Genomic DNA, 14,954 nt, shown 5'->3' with positions numbered 1-14,954 from the left:
GTTCCAATGTCATATCTTTAAAAAATAAAGTACATTTTAAGTTGAATCAATGTCATCATTTAAATTTTATCTGTTCTAATCATCCTATACTACAGCAATAGGAATATTCTAAGGGCAGAGATTAGAAATAGGCATGTTGCAAAGCAGTGGCAATCTCTAACAACATTTCCAAGAAAGATTTTGGGGCCACTATGCATTCTTGCAAAATAAAGATGGAAACTCAAACCTTTGGCAGTAGGTAAAGGTAAACTTTGAAGAGAACACCCGAAAGGATTGGAGGGAGGGGGGGGAAACAGGGAACAGCATCTCAGAGAGACCTTGCCAAGTTCTCAGCAGTATCCCAATTAGTTCAAAACAATTGGATCTGGTTAACATTGAATTAGATAAACAATATATTGAGCTACACAGTCATATACAATATCAATAATTCTTTCTCTGCAAACTGCTTGTCCAAAAGGGCACTTGAGAGTCGGAGTCAGGCAGAGGAAAAAAAATCTGCCATCCTTTCTTGCTACTTAGTCCGATTGCTAGACAAAATTCATTTGTCTCCCCCAAACTGGGCGGACAGTGGTCAAGGAAATTTGATAATAAAATTGTTAAAAAGCAAAAGAAGTTAAAGCAATTATTTAATCCTAAATAACATCTATTGTTTGCTAAATAAATAAATAAAATTTTGTGATAGTAAAAGGAGACAAACACACTCCAATCTACAATATCACACTTTGGATTTGCTAATTAATACATAGAAATGACACAATAACACAAGTGTTTTTGCTTGAAGCAAAATCAAAAGCCAAATGTAAGATGCTTTCTTTTTCCATCTTCCTATTATAAAAATTTAATTAAATAAATAAATAAATAAATAAATAAACCAGTTCATTATGTAGAATGAAAAAAATTCTTATAAGCATGCGTATTTTTATAATGTAACTTATCTATATTATCTTCAAAGCAGAATAGATGCTTTAGATTTCTCTTAAAATCATGGTAATCCAATCAAGTAACACAGAAATCTAGAAAAATAAATTATTTAAAACAAGCAATTGAATATTAGTTTGCTTTTGCTTATAGATTTATAAGTGTTGTGGATCCCTCAGGGATACCCTTCTTGCACTTCTCTGCCACAATAAACTGATGTTGAATTAGCATTTAATTAAATAGACTATAGTCCTTAAAATGTATGTGATAATAAATTGTCTTTAATATACCATAGGTTATTGTGTTTGAAGTTTTAGAATGCTAAATTGATTTATTTGGGAGGATTCTTGCAGTGTAGATACAGTTAGGTTAGCCAATTTTTATAGGGCAGCTCTGAAATTGCTCTTCAAATAGCACTAATTTCCATGAGTATTGCAGTGCTAGGCTGCAGTATTCCCATTGTTTTTTCTTTAAAAGGCTAAATTATTTTTAATCTATAAGGTCAACTGATTTAAATTTCATTTCTTCAGCTTCAGATACTATACACACATTCATTACGCAAATCAGTGGTGGGTTTCAAAATTTTTTACTACCGGTTTTGTGGGTGTGGCTTGGTGGGCGCGGCATGGCTTGGTGGGCATGGCTTGGTGGGTATGGCAGGGGAAGGATACTGTAAAATCTCCATTCCTATTCCAATCCAGGGGAAGGATACTATAAAATCTCCATTCCCTCCCCAATCCAGGGGAAGGATACTGCAAAATCCCCATTTCCTCCAGATCAGCTGGGATTTGGGAGGCAGAGAATAGATGGGGGCGGGGCCAGTCAGAATTTTTACTCCGAACTACTCAAAATTTCCGCTACCGATTCTCCAGATCTGGTCAGAACCTGCAGAAACCCACCTCTGATGCACATACACCAAGACACAAATTTACCCAGAACTGTTGCAGGGACAGCAAGAGAGGGAGGGGGGGAAACAATGAATGGAAAGAGTAGGATTGTCAATGAATAATGAGAAGCATAACTATCTTTAACAGCCAAGAATCCTCTAGTACAGAGGTCTTCAAACTTGGCAGCTTTAAGACTTATGGACTTCAACTCTCAGAATTCTTCAGCCAGCATAGCTGGCTGAAGAATTCTGAGAGTTGAAGTCCACAAGTCTTAAAGCTGCCAAGCTTGAAGACCTCTGCTCTAGTATCTTAAGAACTAACAAGCATATTGAACAAGCTTTTATGGGCTACATCTGTGACTTAGTTAAGTTTCCTCAGAAACAGCCTTCAAAGATGCAATGAGGTGGATGACATACTAACCCGAGGCAACATATCTCAAATTCTAATTGGCACAGCATGGCCCTCAGGTTTCTTCAGGACACATTTTATTTCTGTCATTATGCCATGATGAAATTGGAGGAAGGCATATAATAAAATTCCTTTTCTATGCCCCTGGTTCATCTATTACAAATGGGAAAAGCAGATTTGAAAACAAGAGAGAATTACAGCATGTTCCTTTTGAGCAAGTCCTTAGATTTGTGCCTATCCTTATTTCCAGATTGATTTTAAGAATGTATGAAATGCAGAACAATATCTCTGTTGACTCTGTAGACACATGGGCAACTTAAAAACTTTGACTTGTCTGTCAATATCCTTATGACATCTGTAAAAATGACAACTCTTCATACGGTGCTTCTTAAAGATCATTTATAAGGTATACCCATCCTTGCACTTCTGAGACACTTGAATCTGAGTTCCATAATCCCCAGTTAGACATGTTGGCTTCGTTTCCTTTGGCTAATATTGCTAGGAATCTTGGGAATTGAAAACAATACATCTGGAAGCCAGCAACCTGAGAAAGCTGCTTGAATTGTTTTTGCTGTTGGCATAGGCTAAAGAGCAAACCATATGATATTGCCATAAACAGGTTTCATCCAGACTATATCTGTGAAAGTCAGGACTCATTTATGACTTTTAATGATCCACACCAATTTGGAATCCACCCCTACATATGGCCTAGAGCAGTGATGGTGAAGCTTTTCGGCACTGAGTGGCCAAACCAGATTGTGTGTGTGCATGCATGCACCGGAGCGCCAGGAACCCAAAGACCAGCTGGCCGGCATGCTTGCACCGGCCACCTAGTCTTTGTGTGTGCTGGAGCGCCGGAAACCAGAAGAGCAGCTGGCGATGGCATGCGTGCCCACAGAGAGGGCTCTGCGTACCACCTCTGGCATGCGTGCCATAGGTTTGCTATCACAGGCCTAGAGTAACATTGCAAAATGAGGAATGCTCATAGGAATTCTGAACTAAAAGATAAAGATGTATTTAGAAAGAAAAAATTGGATTAAAAAATTGCAATACAGTAAAATCCTAGCCAAAAAAAATGACCTGTTGGTCAACACATTAGCAAATGGAGAGGAAGGCCACAGTTGCTGACCTGAAAATCCTAACAGCTCAAAGTAGTTGAAAGCGCTTTCTCAGGAGTGGGATAATGGAGATAACCACTATAGCCTCTTCCATATCATTCCTTGCCTGGAGCCTGTTTTACTCTACTCATAAGGTTCCACATTTCTCTGGGCCCCATGCTGCAATCCCCTGAAACTGGCTATGATGAGGAGAAGGTTTTATCTTTCCTTCCTTCCCCATACCCACTTTCACTTTTGTCCCATTCCCCAAGGCTATTTTGCAGAAGATGGAAAACATACATAACATATGAGGTTTTATCAAATATAGAGCCATGTTGAACAGACACTCAACAGTGACAGACAGGCAAGACAAAGGTAGCTATTGGAATTATTCAACTGAGGAATTAATATGTTAAGTATTGTTTTTCACTGAGACAAACAGGAGATCCATTATCTCAAAGGTGCTTTTTCAAGAGGCGAGGGGACTTTCTATTTTTTCTTTGAAGACTTTCGCTTCTCATCCAAGAAGCTCAGAGCTGAAGAAGTTTCTTGGATGAGAAGCGAAACATCTATAACTTTGGGATAACTTTGGGATGACTGAGAATCTCCATAGACAGAAGATCCATTAGAATTTCTTACCCAACATCATCTATATTGGCAATGAGAGAGTAGACAGGATGAAACAAGTTGACAACAAGTGTCAAACTCATGTTGTCACAGCGGCATCACAGGACATATTCAGACTTTTCCTCCCTTTGCTAAACCAGGCATGGGTGTAGCCAGCGCGTGACGTATCCGTCCCATGGGCTGGGAGTTTGACAGCCCTGGTCTAGAAGCTTCTGTATTTGAAATGGCACAACCCTGGCTCTGAACAAGATTGGATCTCTGAAAGAGCTGGTCTTATCTGATCAACAGATCATTCTGACAAAAGCAACTTCCAAAGCCATTCTTAATTCCACAGTATCCATACACTGTTTTCTTCATTGCCTTTTGTTTAACCTTTTCTCTCTTTTTGAAAATGTCATGAACTCTCTTTTATATTCATATATTGGTTATGCAATTCAATTCCCACTGATCGATACAAGCAAATCTCCAAGTACTTCTGTAGCTACAATCATTCAGTATCCATTCACTTTTGTTTTACCCTTTATTTTAGCATATACACCTCTTAAGTAGCCCAGGCACCATTTAATTTGGTTTTCCTGGTATATCCAACTCTCACTTCTATATAATATAGGGACACAATTAAGCTTTTTATGCAGCCATTTTCTTTTAACATTCATTTTTTTTTGCAACAGATCAGATATATCCACTATATTTCTACAGCAATTGTACATCTTCAATTTTCTCTACCCATTTCCCAATGTTTAGTTAGTGTAATACCAATGGAAACATATTCTTCCACCTGTTCCTGATTTTTCACTTCTTATATATAACTTGCAATTTATTTTCTCTGGCAAACACAGCTACATTGATAGATTTTGTTGTTGTTGTTGTTGTTGTTGTTGTTGTTGTTGTTGTTGTTGTTGAAATGCCTCATTGCAGATGTAATCTCTTCAAAGTTCTCTGCAAATAATGTGGCCTGGTCAATAAACCCAATACCACTGACATACAAAATCATGCATGCCTTCACATTCCCAATCAACATACCTCTAGCACCATTTTTGTGTATATTGTGTTCTGCTCAACTCTTAACCAATTTATTATCCACACATGCTGTATTTCTTCATGAATTGCTTTTCTCACCTACAATACCTAACCTTCAACTCTAAATTACTCAGCATCTGTCATAATTAATTTTATCCTGTTTTTTTCCAAATCAGCAAACATACAAAATACTTTTTTTTCCACATTCATACATTTCTGAATAATTTGTTAAAATTCCCCAATGCGCTCATTGTCAACTCCTGAATCCTTTCTTTCACGTGTTGCCACATGTGTGGGGAGGAGTTTGGGTGTGAAAGAAAGAGAGAGTGGTACAGCCACCTTCCAAGTTTCCCAGAGGCAATTTTTATTATTTTGAATGTTCACCTTCTATATGAAAACACTTAGAACTTAGTTGCAGACTGTTCCTGCACCCCTCAGAGCCTAACAAGTATACATCCATGCTTTCCATCTGAATTTTGACAAACAACATCCCAGGCACATTTAAATGCCCTAGTTTTTGCTGTCAGTTGCTGCTGCTGTCTTTCCAGTTATAAAGGAAAATAATAACCACCTACTTCCTCTTGTCATGTACAGCTGCAGCTTTCACACCTGCACTTAAAAAGCTGTTCAGCCACTCCATGAACAAACCACATTCGTATCATCCAAGTTGCATTATCAACACACGTAGCCTTCCTATTTATCAAAGATATCAAAATGTTTATGAGTATCATTATTATTGTTTTTGCAATGTGCACATTTATGGCAGGTATTTCTGTTCTTGTCAGATATATATCGATGGTCGTGCTCATTTGGTTCTATGAGGAAGTTATTTGGTCAATACAGCTTCAGGTTCAAAAGGTTGTTTTATTATTTACAAAATATATACATGCATACAATAATGAACAGGGTGTCCTGTTGCACCTTTTACCCTAACTGTATGACTCAGATGTTGAGAGGAGAGATAAGTTCACGTGTTGTCTTGCTGAGAGATAGATGAGAGAGAGAGAAAAAAACAGGGAAGATGTCCAAGTGGTTTCTGGGTAAGAGTCCAATAAAAGAGTTCATTGGCTGATATAGTCACATGTGATATCTGTAAAGACTTAACCCCTTCTAGTCTCTGGTGCATCATATGCAGGCAATATTCTGACAGTTCTATTCTTTGATACATCACTATTATCTCCATACAAATATGTAAAGTATTTCTTGTAGCGTTTCATTTCATTATTTCATGACTTCGTTACATGATTTTTATTTATTGTCAAAAATAAAAGTGAAGTCATGCATTTCATCACTTTTATGTTTAATTTCATTGACTCGCCTGGGCTCTTTTGTTTAGCTGATTTCTACCCATTTTCAAACAGTTTTTACTTCTTCAAAATAAACACATTTTCTTTTTCTCTTTTCATCTTAAATTGTTCCTTACTCTCTTTCACTACTTGAACATTTGCATTATCCTTACATGCTGCAACAATTGTTCTCTTAAATGCATTTTTCTACTACAGCCTCTTTCATTTCCTCATTCCACTAAGTGTTCTTTATTATATTCTTGCTAAAGTAATGCCATGTAACTTCTATGGCAATCTACTAGAATGGGGAGGCAGAGTATGTTATAGGTTCCTTCTCTTAAAGACCTCTATCTAGTGGGACCAAGAAGAAAGGCCTTCTCCATGGTGGCTCTCTCCTGGTGGAATATCATCTCTTAGATCAGGAGTGTCAAACTCAAAGCTAGCGGGCTGGATCCGGCCTGTGGGATGCTTAGATCTGGCTTGCGGGGCCACCCTGGAAAGAGCAAAGAACTGGCCCATATTGCCTCTGCCAGCGAAAATGGAGCTCAGGAGGAAGGCGTGCGGCCCTCCTGGGCTCCGTTTTCGCTAGCAGAGGGCTGCAGGACGTCGAACTGGCCACACCCATCCCAGCCACACCCATCCTATCCATGCCCACTCGGCCTACTGAGGTCAAACACAACCTTGATGTGGCCCTCAATGAAATCGAGTTTGACACTCCTGTTTTAGATGATAAGAGATAAGACTGGGCACCACCTTGATATTCTTCTGAAAGATCCTAAAGATAAGATTTTGCCAGAAAGCCTCGGGACCTCAGAGAGATACGGACCCCATCAAGTGTTTGTTTGATTGTTATCGCCAGAGGGGTGGGGGTTATTGTGTTTGTTATTTAGGACTTTATTTCTGTAAGCTGCCCAGAGTCAATGTGAGTGAATGCCCATATAAATTTTATTGAATAAACAAATAAATGATATTATTTTCCCTCTAAGCAGTTTCCTTGTCCTGTTTCCTTAGAACCATATTCCATTTTTTTCCATAGGTGTACTATTTTTTTTCTGCAGTTGTTCTACTTTAATTTTTGCTTCCTTAATTCTTTCCTTTTTTCCATGTCCATTTTCTCCAAGAAGCACCTATGTTCAGAACCTCTCATTTTCCCTACATCCTTCATTAATCCTTTTAATCTTTCATCAAAAGCAATCAAATCAATCATGCTTCTACATTTATATAAACCTAATTCTTTGTTGTCTGTATATATGAATAAATTTACTCCGAAACCCTGTTTTTTGAATAAACACATCTTTTTCTAAACAGGAACTCATCAGCCATTTATTTATTCGTATGTCTCTAGATGGCTCAATTACTTTTTCTGTATTCTCTCATCTCATTCTCCTCTATCCATTCATGTCACCTACTGGAAGAATTTTACTGCTGGCTCACATTCATTCAGAATGTTGCACAATTTCCCCCAAAAGTCGTCTCTAATTCTTCCATTATCAGCATTCACTGGAGCATAAAATGCAGTTGTCACCAGCCTCTGGGTTCCTTTTTCACTCACAACAACCTTGATAATACAAATCCATTCTAACATATATTTTAGCTTTTTCATTCACGATTAAACCTATACTTTCACTTCCCTTTCCACTCCAAAAAAATCAGATCACTTTTATTTTTATTTATCCCTCTGCTTCCTTTTAATTCCATAGATACTGCTTTACTGACTTTAATTTCCATTACTAATTCATGCTCTTTATTCTTCTTGCATTCCAAATTACAATGCTCCATATGCTATGATTGTCACCAATTGGACCCAAAGAAATGGATCTCCACAAGCAATCATGGTTGTTGTTAGCTAAGACTTTCACAAAATGTTTTTTAACAGTACCTTTAGTAAGAAAGATTATGCTAGGCTATTAGCTTTAATTATACCACCTTACGTGCAGGATTACCCAATTATTGTAATGTCAATATTAGCTAGTTTTAGTACCTTTTTGCCTATATGCTGCAAATACAACCAAAATCCACAAGCACACTCATTCTCTTCTATGAAAACTTGGATAACTAATGTTGACCCTACTAAACCAACATTATTTGCATTCCACCAGTTAGGAGGTATATTCATATATTGGCACACTCAGGATGCAATAGATAATTTAGAAGATAAGCAGAAGAAAATAGCATAGATGGGGATGACATCTCAAAAATGGGAGTTCTTTTTCACAACATTCTCAGTGGGTTAACTGAGAATTATAAATTATTAGTCATCCTTCAACTAAGCTACTTGGGAAAGGTTTACTCTTAAGTGCATGCATTTAGGATTCTGACCTAAGATAGCAATCTTCTTTTTCCTGCCTGCAACTAAACGTTACTAGCCTCACTTCCGTGAAAGAAGAATACTCACCACTTTTTTAATCCAATTATTTTCTGTAACGTATTGAGGTCTGCATGATATGACAGTTGAACCAAACATATGTTTTAAGAATACAGGAGTTCAGATCTACAACGTGAATCAAATCAATAATCAAATATGATGCAGAACATGATAATAAATAGAGATTGGCACATAAGCAACTTCATGGAATGACAGACAGTAAGCCAACAGTATCCCATTTTGAAGTCTGAAAGAACCTAAGTTAATACACCTGCAGTTCTTCCCAATTAAAATGGCCAATTAAACCTTTGTCTCTAGCACCCCCACCTGACCATGGAAGAATACAGATCTTATCAAAATTCACAAAAGCAGTAGATGCCACTAAGAAGAATGATATTGCCTTAATACGTTACCGTGTTTCCCTGAAAATAAGACCCTGTGTTATATTTTTTGGAACCCTGAAATAAGCACTTGGCCTTATTGCCATGCGCTCAAAAGCCCGATTGGACTTATTATCAGGAGATGTCTTATTTGGGGGGAAACAGGGTACATTTTATACATTTGTTATTAAATTATGATTTCTTATATTCATGTGATATACTATATCAACTTGATAAAGAGAAGCAAATGTTATTGTCATAGAATTAAAGCCTATGCATTTTGAACCAGGTTCAGTAACATTGTTAATTGGTAATAGTTTTGACTCTTAAATAGCATTTATAGTTTTGATTAGCTTTGTAAATATCATCAATGACAATCAATATATATTACCTGATGTAGACTAATATTTTGCTTTCTTAGTATATATCTTAAAAAACAAGACTTTCGTGGATCAAACGTTTCTCCCCCAAGATGGAAAAACAGGCCCTTCTGTTCTTTGACTTTCCTTAACTGAGGGAAAAACTCATCCTTGTGAAGGAACCCTTTACTTCCTCCCCTAGTTCTTTCGTGCACTCTTGGCACTTTTATTTGAAGAACCCAAATGATATTTAAGATGGTTGAGCTTTCCACTGCAGTGATAAATATTTTCCTTTATGTTTGAATACCAGATTTCTTCTAGTCTTTCAAAGAGGTTTAGGCTTCAGTTGTGTCTATTTTTATATCCTTACCATGAGCATCATTTTTCCTGAATCACTGGGCTGGAACAGTTGTTGCAGAATCATTATCCTCTTCAAATCCTCTTCTGTCTTTACGAAGATGCTTCCCTTTGGTCCTTAGAGGTTGACTCAGATAGAGATGTGTGGGACGAGATTATGAGTGAATCAGTGCCATATACTTATGTGAGAATAATAATTCAGCTTCTTTTCCCTGTATTGGACATATACCAGGGGTGAAATGCTCCCGGTTCAGACCAGTTCGGCTGATCCGGTAGCGATCATGATGATGGTTCAAAGAACCAGTAACGATGGCGGCGCGAGGCTCCGCCCACCCACCCGGTGATCATTACTTCCTGGTTTTAACCAAGAAGTAATGTGTTTTTTACCCTCTGTGCATGCACAGAAGTTTTGCGCATGCGCAGAGGGTCCATGCGCGCATGTGATGTGCACAAGCAAAGTGAGCACACTTGTGTGGCTCGTGCACTTCCGAACCAGTAAGGAAGGTAAATAGATTTCACCCCTGGCATATACCCAGTTTCTCTGATGTTTCTTCCGTAGATTAGAAAATAAAATTTCTTTCCAGCTTGACTTCTAAGCACTTTCATGGATGTCCTGATAGTTTCCTTCACAATAATATGGAAAAGGATAGCTGTTACTTTTTCTCAAGAACTTTTTCAATTTATTTTTTACTTACTAATCAAGACCAAATCCCTGGTGGTCTTTCATTTAAGTATAACCAGATCTTACCGTGTTTTTTAAAAATCAGCCAAGGTCAGTTATTGCCAATTAACTTAGTCACAGGAACTAAAGAAAAGTAACTGGTCCCTTGAATTTTGTGAAATTCAGTATAAATAAGCATAGAAATGCATTATGTAACTGTAATCCTGTGCAGGGACCCCTGCTGTCAGGATTCCAAGTAACACCCCCAATGAAAGAAAACTCCAAGGCTTGAGTTCCCTCAAAGTTCCATTTTATTAGAGATGTCATATTGGCACATCTGGGAAAACCCGAATCTGAAAGTTTCCAGGTTTTCCTGGAAATGTTGGGTCTGCCCGCCCCCCCCCCCCCCAACAGTCTGAGGGACCGTGAATTGGTCCCCTATTTAAAAAGTTTGAGGACCCCTGTCTTAAAGTATCACAAACAAGTATTAGAATTAATGAAGCTACTAAGTGCGTATGTATACAGGGTGGAATTAATTCCAAGATGCTTGGTAATATGGAAGGAAGGAAGGGTTTAGAAATCTGGTGATACAATGGCATGTGAGAATGACCCTGGGAGATACAGGAAAAGCCACAGCCAAATGAATAGGCAGTTTAGGATTAGGGGCAAATTAAGAGGCAGCTTAGCCCACAAAAGAATTGTGAGCATAGCAAACATCTCACAAGGGATCCTTGATCTTGCCAGTCTTGCCCAGATTGGAAGCATGTCCAGATGAACTAATTCTATTTTATTGTAAGGTTACATTAACAGAATTAAACCTATCAGAAGTCTGAAAGTATATTTCTCCCCTCTCGTCTTACAGCCCAAGAAACTAGGGAAAGTCCCTCCTGAAACGTTTGCACATCCCAAGGAAACCTTTCCCCAATACTACAGTTGAATTGTTACTAAGAATAACAGAATTCCAGAATAAAACAAATAACGTTGTGTTGCTTCAATTTAGAATATTGGATGTTTTAATGTTGGAGATTTTCAACAGAAATGATAAAGTGCTCCTTCAATTATTTGACAAATTGTAATATAATAACCAGATTGGTACCATAGATAATCAATTCTAGAGCCTGGAACTCTCATATTCTGTTTGTCTCGGCAGCTCAAGTCTTCCTCAGAAGTGATTATCTGTGTCTAGGGAAAAGTCTCCCCAAGGGCTGGAGATGCCATTCACTAGCCCTGTCTCTGACGGCACCTCACCTCCTAGCAGCCATACACATGAACATTCCACTGCCTTCAGGGAGATAACAAACACATAAAAATAAATTTTATAGCGTTCACTGAATGAAATTCTCCATGCATTCAGAGCTCCAGATGACCTAGGCTTGGTAAAAGTGCTTTACCATTACAGATACCTTTATATGCACCAAAACAAGATAGTCATGTCAAAACAAGGCAAGGAAAGTGTCTCCTCATAAATTAGCCTAATGTTATGTCCTTATAAGGACATCCGCCCAGATTGGCTGCCAGCCATCGGGCGGGAAAGTTTAAATCACTGTCAGGGGCGGTGCGACTGCCGGAGCGAATATAAGGAGAGCTCCGGCAGCGCGCAGTCAGTCTTGCTACAGTTTCCTAAATAAAGTTATTAATGTAACGAGCTGGTCGCATCTTCCATTCCTGCGCCGATCTAACACTGGCGACGAAGGACTAGAGAAAGAGACGAACCTCGTGGCGCCAAGCCAACAAGACCAAGACTCCGGCACCTGAAACCACAGTAGGCATTTCCGAAGGCATGGCATCCGCTGAAGTCACTTTGCCAGCCCTTGCTCCATTCCGCCCAGGGAAGGACAAGTGGAAATCCTACGTGGTCAAATTTCGGCAATACCTGAGAGGCAACAACATCAGGGATGCCGATGATGACCGAAAAAAGGGCATCTTCTTGGCCAACTGCGGCTCTGAAGTCCTTGATAAGGCAATCGATCTCGTAGCACCACGAGACATCGAAGAAGTGCCATGGACGGACCTACTGCAGATCTTGGAAGAATACTATGCCCCAACTGGAACACCAGTGGCGAACCGTTTCACCTTCCATCAGAGGGACCAAAAGGAAGGTGAGACCATCAAAGAATTCGTGGCCGCCCTGCGCCAGATCGCAGCCAGCTGTGAGTTCGACCACGTGGACAACGCCATCGCTGACCGTGTGGTTTTCGGCATGAGGGACAGAGGCCTGCAAAAGAAATTCCTGAGCAGGAAGAAACTCGTGCTCAAGGATGTGGTGGAGGAAGCCACCGCATCCGAAATCTCGGAGAAAGTGGCTGCCGCAGTAAGCAGAGCTAAGGGAATCCACAAGATTCGCTCTACAACGCAATCATCAACCAAGGATTCCACAGCTGGATCCGAGTCGGAGGAGGAGTCCACCGTACACAAGGTATCCAGACCCCCAAGGCGGGAAACTGCCCAACGAAGCTACAAGGGGGAGCGCTGTGCCAGCTGCAGAGGGGACCATGCCAGGGCGACCTGCAAGTGGAGAGATGCGACCTGCCGACGCTGCAACAGAAGGGGTCACATCGCCGAAGCTTGCAGAGCCGAGGAACCAGCCCCAGAGCCATCCAGCCACCATCCCCGCGAGAATCGGAAGGATTACCAGAGATCATCCAAACGGTCCTCTGGCCCATCCAGACGCAGAGACGATGATTTTCCCCGGAGCGGAGCGGTCCACCAGACGACCATCGCACACACGAACTCAGACAATGCCACCAAGTTCCACGTGACCATCCACGTGGAGGGAGCACCCTGCGAAATGGAAGTAGACTCGGGCTCGGTCTACTCCATCATGAACTGGCAACAATTGAAGCGCCTGCAACCCAACATCACCAAGCGAGACCTGAAGCCATTACACTCCAAGCTCGTCGACTTTGGGGGGAACCCCATCGGAGTGTTAGGAAGAGCCAACATCCGAGTCGCCTACAACGAGTTCAAAGGCAAGCTTCCCATCACCGTTGTGAAGGACAGCCGACCGAACCTGCTAGGAGTGGAGTGGTTTAAGCCGCTGGGGCTTTCAATCGAAGGCATCAACCAAATTCGCAGGGACGAACTCGACAACCTCATCGAAGAGTTCAAGGAAGTCTTCGATGGTAAGCTGGGGAAATTTGTGGGGAGGCCAATCTCTTTTAATCTGGACAAGGGAATCACCCCAATTAGGATGAAGCCCCGCCGGGTTCCATTTGCCCTGCGGCCTAAAGTAGACGAGCAGCTGGATAAGCTGATCGCCCAGGGCATCCTGGAACCGATCGATCATGCCTCATGGGAGACCCCCATTGTGACCCCACTGAAGCATGATGGGATTAGCAATATCTTGCTAAATAACAGAAGGAGACAACTTGAGGCACATTAGGTATGTGCTAAACTATAATTATAAACTATAACTATAATAGCTAAACTTAGCTAAACTATGACTACCAGAAATGTAAGCATGAACAATGGGATTTACAGACTCTAGAATACATAGAAACAATCTAGTAAGAAATCTGGGGGTTTGTATACATCCACATAGGTGAGATATAAAGTATGTTGCTGTACATTTTCTCAATCCACATATCAGATCTCCATTCTGCTTCATTAACAAGACTGGCGAAGGGTGTTGGGCTAACAGTACACTGTTCGATTCAGTGATTCATTCATGCCAGTGGGAAAAGCCATCACCAGTTGACATTTCTAAAGTGGTGTAGGGCTGGGTCTAGGAAAGGAAGCAGATGCTGACAGACAACAGAGTGGTAAATTTGGCAATCTGTCAGAAGATGATCTATGGAGTGGGTGAGGACTCCTGCTCCTCCTTCTCCTGCTTTAGCAGGAACTCCCTTGAAACAACTTCAGTCTCCATCATCCTATACCTCTGGGTTCCCAACTTTTGGATCACCTGTATCAGGGGTGAAATCCAGCAGGTTCTTACAGGTTCTGGAGAACCGGTAGTGGAAATTTTGAGCAGTTCAGAGAACCGGCAAATACCACCTCTGGCTGGCCCCAGAGTGGGGTGGGAATGGAGATTTTGCAATACCCTTCCCCCAGGAGTGGGGAGGGAATGGGGATTTTGCAGTATCATTCCCCTGGAGTGGGGTGGGAATGGAGGTTTTGCAGTATCCTTCCCCTGCCACTCCCAGCAAGCCACGCCCACCAAGCCATACCATGCCCACCAAGCCACGCCCACAGAACCAGTAGTAAAAAAAATTGAATTTCACCACTGACCTGTATCATCCTATCTTCAGCACTGGAGGGCTGACAGGCAGGTTGCTCAGTCATGTACTTTTGCTGCCAACAACTTACATGGCACAACATGAATTGTTGTGAAGTAAAAGTAGATTGTGAATGACTTGTTTGCCAAATGGGGCATTTTCCCCTACATCTGTCAACCTGCACAGAAAAAAGGCTCTATCTAAAAAGCAGATTACTTGAAGTTTTACAACCTGCTGAAAGCATCCAATAGGAACTGCGCAAATTCCAGTCCCTTCTCCACTGTCACTTTGGTAGCTGCTGAAAAACCACACTTTGAATATATAGGAAGGTTTGTATTGGCCGAAGATGGAAAACACCATTTTCAGTCCTGA

The sequence above is a fragment of the Pituophis catenifer genome, unplaced genomic scaffold (assembly GCF_029215685.1).
Source record: "Pituophis catenifer annectens isolate HBS135680 unplaced genomic scaffold, rPitCat1.0.hap2 SCAF_2, whole genome shotgun sequence".
NCBI lineage: Eukaryota > Metazoa > Chordata > Lepidosauria > Squamata > Colubridae > Pituophis > Pituophis catenifer.
Note: the sequence above shows the minus strand (reverse complement) of the source record.